Raw genomic sequence first — 8,097 nt, forward strand, 5'->3', positions numbered from 1 at the left:
TTAAGTCTTGGGAAGAAAAATATAGTCAAGTTGGGGTCTTCTAGCCTCTAAAATGGGAAAAGGAGAGGTGGGAAGGAGAGAGGGAAAGGGGAGTGGGTGATTTAGGTTGCTCACCAGTCTTTTCCTCAGTAAAAGTGTGGATATGGATGTTAGATGTAAAATATTAATAAAAAACTATTATTAATTAAAAAACTATTACTAAAGTTTGTCAAGAAGGTTCCAAAAGCATTGACACTGACCCAGGATAGTTGGAGGGCCTCGCTCTGGGAGAAATGCTAAGCAGCTTTGTGCAAGGCTCCAGTGGCAAGGGGCCCTAAAGCAGCAATCCGGGGAAACAAGAAAAGCCTGAAAAAACGGTGAACTCAACATTCTGCCAGAGGCAGAAGCTGGCTCAGGTGGAAAATTGTTCCTAATATCTGGCCCAGAGATTCAGGTATCCTGGCCTACTCCCTGGGAAATCCACTCATCCTTCCTAAAATTAACATGTGTAGGACCCCCAGAGCCCTTAAGGTAATGACATTCCCTTATCAGTTGCAGATACTAATTAGACTTCTTAAATGAGAACCACACTTCTTTACAGCCCGAAGCAAACTGTAGTTAGTGCCTGGGAATTACACTCAGGCAGTTAAAAATAAGTGATTATTGGGTCACCTCTCTGGTTTAATTGGTAGAGTGGGCGACTACCGCTCTCAGGGTCTTGAGTTTGAGTCCCACGTTGGGTGTAGAGATTACTTAAGAATAAAAAATCCTGGGGTGCCTCAGTGGCTCAGTGGGTTAAGCATCCAACTTTAGCTCGGGTCATAATCTTGTGGTCCATGAGTTCAAGCCCTGTGTGGGGCTCTGTACTGACAGCTCAGAACCTGGAGCCTGCCTCGGGTTCTGTGTCTCCTTCTCTCTCTGCCCCTTCCCTGTGTGCGTACTGTCTCTCTCTCTCTCTCTCTCTCTCTCAAAAAGAAACATTAAAAAAATCTTTTTTAAAAAAATGTTTTATTTATTTAAGGAATCTCTACACCCAACGTGGGGTTCAAATTCACAACCCCGAGATCAAGGGTCACATACTCTTCTCACTGACCTAGCCAAGTGCACCAAGAATAAAAAGTCACTAATATAAATAAATAAATAAATAAATATCCCCAAACAAGAAACCAAATGTCTGGTTGGCCTATTTGGATTTTGGCAAAACTACATCCCATCCTTGTAGATCTTATTGGACCCCATCATAACCCAAAAGAAGACAGGTAGTGGTGTGTGTGTTTTATTTTTTAAAGATTTTCTTTTTAAATAATCTCTACACTCATCGTGGGGCTCAAACTCACAACCCCAAAATCAAGAGTTGGGTGTTCCACCAACTGAGCCAGCCAGGCTCCCTTACTTGCTTCTACTCCGAGTGGAGTGTGCGGTGACCATGGAATACAAACTTGGGGAGTGGGGAAGATAATGCAAGGCATGCTTTCATTCATACAAGAAGAAAAAAAAAAAGAATATTTGTTTGCCCTGAAAAGAAACTTTCTATGACTGGAACTGGTGGTTGGGTCTTCTGTGTTTGTTTCATATAAAAGTAAAGCCTCTAAATGTGGAGAAATTGGAACTCTCATACATTGCGGATGGGAATGTAAAAGGGTATAGCCGCTTTGGCAAACAGCTAGGCAGTTCCTCAAAATGTTAAACACAGAGTTACCATATGACCCAACATTTACACTCCTAGGCAAATATTGAAAAGAAATGAAAGCATATGTCTACACAAAATTTGTACACGAATGTTCATTGCAAAAAATGTGTATCTCGATAAAGTTTTAAAAAGAGAAGTCTTAGAGAATAGGCTAAAAATTTCTGAAAGCTACTTGTAAAGGTAAGGCAAAATAAATATAAAATTTCCAATCGACCAATATGAGTTGGTTCGGGTGGAATATTGACCATGTAAAAAGGGGAATGTACAAAATAATGATTTTTTTCTAGCTTTTTAAAAATTCTTTTTTTTAATGTTCATTTATTTCGGAGACAGAGATAGAGCTGAGTGGGGGGTGCAGAGAGAGAGAGGGAGATACAGAATCTGAAGCAGACTCCAGGCTCTGAGCTGTCAGCACAGAACCCTACGCGGAACTCGAACTGGTCAACTGGGAGATCATGACCTTTAGCCAAAGTCGTCCCCAAGTTCAGCTGACTAAGCCACCCAGGCACACCCCCCCCCTTTTTTTTTTTGAGAGAGAGAGTACGCATGTGAGCCCATGAGCTGGAGAGAGGCGGAGGGAGAGGGAGAGGAACCCAAGCAGGCTCTGTATTGTCAGTGCAGAGCCTGACATGGGGCTCAAACTCACAAACCACGATAACATGACTTGAACTGAAACCAAGAGTGGGAGGCTTAACCGCCTAAGCCACCTGGGTACCACCAAAATAGTTCTACTTAGACCTCTGCATCAAGTTTTTAAAGCCTGAAGACTTCTGGTTTTATTTTGGTTACATTTCCTTATATCTTTAATTCGCTGTTAGGTGTCCAGTTAATACAATAATGAGACATTTTCATTATTGTTAATTGTTTTTGGAATGAACTTCCATACTACAGTTCTCTGTTATGAAAGAGAAATAATGACACGGGTACTGACCTTATTTTCTGACAGGATTTTTATGGTATTGATGTGTATTATCCTCTGCTAGTTTTTATCAGGATGTTTCCTGGCTTCCTATTTTATGATCCATCTGTTCCAGAAATACCCCCAAATGCCCTTCATCAAAAGGTATAATCCTGACTGTAAATAGCCCTCATTCCCAAATACAATAAAAGGCCTCTGGTGGCCTTAACTGAGTCAAAACAAAGAATATTGCATATATCAGGTTTCAAAAATCAATTGCTGCAGAGAGTGGTATCGTGTTGACCCTGATATTAGAAGTCTTTTTTTTTTTAAGTGTTTTTATTTATTTTTGAGAGAGAGAGAGAGAGAGAGAGACAGTGGGAGCAGGGGAGGGTCAGAGAGAGAAGGAGTCAGGATCTGAAGACAGGCTCCAGGCTCTGAGCTAGCTGTCAGCACAGAGCCCGATGCGGGGCTTGAACCCACAAACCATGAGATCATGACCTGAGCCAAAGTCAGACGCTTAACTGACTGAGCCACCCAGACGCCCCACTTTAGAAGTCTTAATCTGTGTTCACAGTGGCAGATTTTGGGATGTTACCCCTCTAATCAGTTCTATTTCTCAAATGCAAGTGAGCAGGGGATTTTGGCTGGGAAGACCAATCTTCTACAAATTGACCTCGGCAGTGATAAGAACCACGTGAGTAATAACTTTTATTCTCCAAACATCTCCCAATTCTTATATATCCTATGCTTATAAGATGCTTTATGCTCTTATGTTTCTCCTTCTATGCCTGTAAGATGCTTTATTCATATGTTCAGAGTAAACTCATCCAGATTTGGTGTTCTCCAACTAAGTAACATATAATGTCAGGACAGTGCCTAGAGAAGAATTGTTCACATTATACAAGGAACAGGGGTGCCTGGGTGGCATCCGACTTCACCTCAGGTCACGATCTCACAGTTCGTGAGTTCAAGCCCCGAGTCGGGCTTTGTGCTGACAGGTAGAAGCCTGGAGCCTGCTTTGGATTGTTTGTCTCCCTCTCTCTCTGCTGTTCCCCCACTCACACTCTGTCTCTCTCTCTCTCAAGAATAAATCAACATAAAAAAAAAAAAAAAACGAACAGAAGGAGGAGAAACTGTCAGGGAATTTTCCCTGCTGTCTTGTATTGTATTCATTGTAGATAAGACCAAGTGGAAACTTTGAGCAGAGTTTGTGTATAGAATGAATTTGGGTCTTCACCCAAATGCAGGCAGTCTTTTTTTTTTTTAAGCTTATTTATTTATTTTTAGGAGGGAGGGGTGTGGAAGGAGCAGAGAGAGAGTGAGAGAGAGAGAATGCCAAGCAGGCTCTGAACTGTCAGCACAGAGAGCAATGCGGGGCTCTAACTCATGAATGGTGAGATCATGACCTGAGTGGAAATCCAGAGTTGGACTCTTAACCAGCTGAGCTGAGCCACCCAGGTGCCCCCATGCAGTCTGTTTCAAAGTAAAAAACCAAAACCAAAGCCACAAAACAAAGCCCCAGAGTATTGGGTATAATACTTGGGAAAACTTTTCTTTGACCCATAACTGTACATGGCTCGTACAATGTTGGCATTTATATTTTGCATAAAAGATTTATTTATGCAACAACAAAGTCACAAGAAGCTGTGCCTCTCCTCTTCCCCTTTTGTCACTCTGCCTCTCTTCTTCCAGAACTCATTCCTTTTAGACGGCATACACAGAAATTTGGCAGGCTTCACATCCATTCCTAACCTGTAATCCCTTGTCTTCTTCTATAGAAACTGGAAAGTTTCTACCCTCCCTCAATTTTTATCCTCCCCTGCAGCCAGGAGTGACCATGTGACTCCGTAGCCAACAAGATGAAACTATAGTTCAATGAATGAAAAGAGACTCCTGAAGAAGGAGAAGAGTTGTAGCTAGTCTTGCCTTTGCCCCTCTGTCCCTCTGAATTTGGATGTGATTCCTGAAGGTCCAACAGCCATCCTTCAACTATAAGATTATAAGCCAACACCTTAAAAATGGTATCACAGAAATAAAGCAGGAGTCTGGGTATTTGATAATAGTATTGAGCCTCTATACCAGGTCTAGACCACCAATGTGCTTTGTGAGAAAAATATCATTTGTTTAAACAACTTGTAGCCAGATTTTCTATTATTTCTAGCCAAGGACATTCCTGCATAACATATGAGATTTCTTCAATGTGTTTCTTTCCTTATTCTCATCAACTTCTTTGGTAATTCTTTCTCAAGAATGCCTAAATACTGAATTTTTAGGTCTTCTTTCATTGGTCTGTTCTCATTTGTTGAATAATTTCCCCCAAAGGTACAGATTGAACTGCCGAGTACATACCAACGAGTTTCAAATCTAGACCATGAATTTAGGCCTCTGTTCTGAACCTGGACCATTTTTTTCTTAAATATTTTATTTTCAAGTACCTTTAAGACATTTCCCCTTGCATGGCCCTGAAGCAGTTAAGTTTAGCCTATCCACAGCCAAATTCATTTCTTTCACCAACCACTCAATTGTCTAAGATAGAAACTTTGAAATCTTCTACTCTGCATTCACTCTCACAGGTCTCATCCATTCATTGGTCTCCAGGTGTTACTGAGTCTACCTTCTTAATTCTTAGGCCATCTCTCTCTTCTTTCCTCCTTCAACCTCATCCTGGGTCAGGTCCCATTTTCTGTCCCCTACATTCCCACACCTCCTCACTGGTTGTGTTGACATCTTACTCCCCTCATGAAATGCATCTCAGCCAACTTTCTACAACACAAATTTGACCACTTCACTCTCCCTTAAGGGGCCTCCCAGTGCACCATCCCTATTACCTTGGGCTGGTGGTTCTCAAATTCTAGCATCAGCATCACCTGAAGGACCTGTTCAAACACAGATTGGTGGGCCCTTCTCCTGTAAATTTATTCAGTAGGTCTGGGATGGGTCCTAAGATGTGTATTTTTTTTTTTTTAAAGTAGGCTCCACACCTAACAAGGGGCTTGAACTCATGACCCTGAGATCAAGAGTCACATGCTCCACCCACTGAGCAAGCCAGTCAGCCAGCCCCTAAAATGTGCATTTCTAACAGATTTGGGGATGATACTGATAAAGGACCATACTTTGAGAACTACTGGCCTATGTTAAAATTAAAACTCATTAATATCAGGTTTAAGATCATTTGCAATCTACCTTCCCAGTTTCTGGCTGCTGCTCACCACATTCCTGAAATTCTTTCCAAAGTTACCTTCCACTTCTATGGAAAGTTAAGCTCTTAACTCATTATCTCCCCCCTGCCTGGAATGCAAGCTATCCTTCTCATTCATGGCAAATTTCCTTACCAATTATTCAAGAAAAGTCCAGCTTGGACCTTCTATTTTCTTTAAAAAAGTTTTTTTAAATGTTTATTCTTTTTTGAGAGAGATGGGTGGGGAGCGGCAGAGAGTGAGGGAGACACAGAATCCAAAGCAGCTCCAGGCTCTGAGATGTCAGCATGGAGCCTGACATGGGGCTTGAATGCACAGACTGTGAGATCAAGACCTAAGCCCAAGTTAGCCACTTACCCAACTGAGCCACCCAGGTTCCCTAAGGCCTTCTATTTTCTTGAAGAAGTAATTAATTTACTGCTTCCTCCTCTATATTCCTTGGCCCTTCATACATAGGGTACTTTATAGTCTTGCTACTTAAACTGATCCTCAACAACCAGGCAGCACTGCAAGTCACAGCTGCATGTGCGCCTCCTCCCTGCATGTGACCTTGGAAGACCCACAGACAAGCCCTTCATGCCCAAACCGTGGCCCGGCTCAGTGGGGTCTCTCCCCTGGAAAGCTCAAGGTTGAAGGTTCTCATGAGGACATCTTAGAGTGCGGGGCAGGGCGGGAAAGGGCAGTGTCACAGGCGCATCTGAAGCCAGGACAGTGGAGAAGGCAGATCCTGCCTTCCCAGCATCGCCAGAAGGCCTGTTACCCCCGGGGATCACTGGGAGCTTGTTGGAAATACAGACTCTCAGGCTTCTCCCCAGACCTGCTGAATCAGAATCTGCAGTTTAACAGGATCCCCAGGTGATTCCTGTGCATAAAGAAGTGTGAGAAGCACTGCTGGGCGGGGCCTAATGCTAGGCATGGTGATAGGTGGTCTGATGACAATATTTCCTTTGGTTCCTTCAGTAATGCCATGGCTCATTATCATTGCCCACAATTTGTAGAGGAAGTGGAGGTTGGTAGTAGGCACAGCTGGAATTCAAACCTAGGACTATCTGGATTAAAAACCCCTGTGCTTGCTGTGCTATACAAACTGTCTCCCTGTTACAGGTCTTCACACACAGCATTGTAATTGTAATTATCTATGCATAGGTCTGTCTCCCTGTCCATGTAAGGAAATGCTGAGCAGGGCAAAGTCTCTGGACTTCAAGGATAAAAACAAGGAAGAGCGGGAACGTCTGAGTGGCTCAGTCCGTTGAGCGTCTGACTTCAGCTCAGGTCATGATCTCATGGTTCATGGGTTTGAGCCCCACGTCTGGCTCTGGACTGACAGCTCAGAGCCTGGAGCCTGCTTCTGATTCTGTGTGTCCCTCTCTCTCTGCCGCTCCCTCTCCCCCCTTCTCAAAAATAAATAAACACTAAATAAATAAAAACAGGAAGAAAATTTCCCACTCTCAACTTCAGTTCTGACAGCAATTTTGAGTAGGATAGGCTTCTTGAAGGAGAGTTTATACGAATTTTAAAAATGACAGCTTTATTGAGATATTTATATACCACATGATTAACCCATTTAAAGTGCACAGAAGTGTGCAGCCATCGCCACCATTAATTTTAAAACATATCATCACCCCCTCAACAAGCTGCATGCCCATCAGCAGTCACTCTCTACTGCCCCCCAGCACCCCAACTCCAAGCAACCATCAATCTACCTCCATCTCTGTATCTATTCTGGATGTTTCACAGGAATGGAATTGTACAATAGGTGGCTTTTGTGACTGGCTTCTTCCGCTTAGCATAAAGTTTTTATTTTTATAAATTTTTTAAGATTTTATTTTTATTTTTTTATTTAAAAATTTTTTAAATGTTTTATTTATTTTTGATACAGAGAGAGACAGAGCATGAGAGGGGGAGGGGCAGAGAGAGAGAAAAAGACACAGACATGGAAGCAGGCTCCAAGCTAGCTGTCAGCATAGAGCCTGACGTGGGGCTCGAACCCACGAACGTGAGATCTGACCTGAGCCGAAGTTGGAGGCTTAACCGACTGAGCCACCCAGGCGCCCCTAAGATTTTATTTTTAAAGTAATCTCTATACCCAATGTGGGGCTCGAACTCATGAGTTACATGCTCTTTTGACTGAGCCAGCCAGCCAGGTGCCCTTGATTAATGTTTTTATTACTTTTTTAAAAATTTTAATTAATTTTTTAAATGTCTTTTTACTTATTTTTGAGAGACAGAGAGAGACAGTGTGAGCAGGGGAGGGTCAGAGAGAGAGGGAGACACAGAATTTGAAGACAGGCTCCAGGCTCTGAGCTAGTTGTCAGCACAGAGCCCAACGC

Source organism: Suricata suricatta, chromosome 5, assembly GCF_006229205.1.
Source record: "Suricata suricatta isolate VVHF042 chromosome 5, meerkat_22Aug2017_6uvM2_HiC, whole genome shotgun sequence".
Lineage (NCBI taxonomy): Eukaryota > Metazoa > Chordata > Mammalia > Carnivora > Herpestidae > Suricata > Suricata suricatta.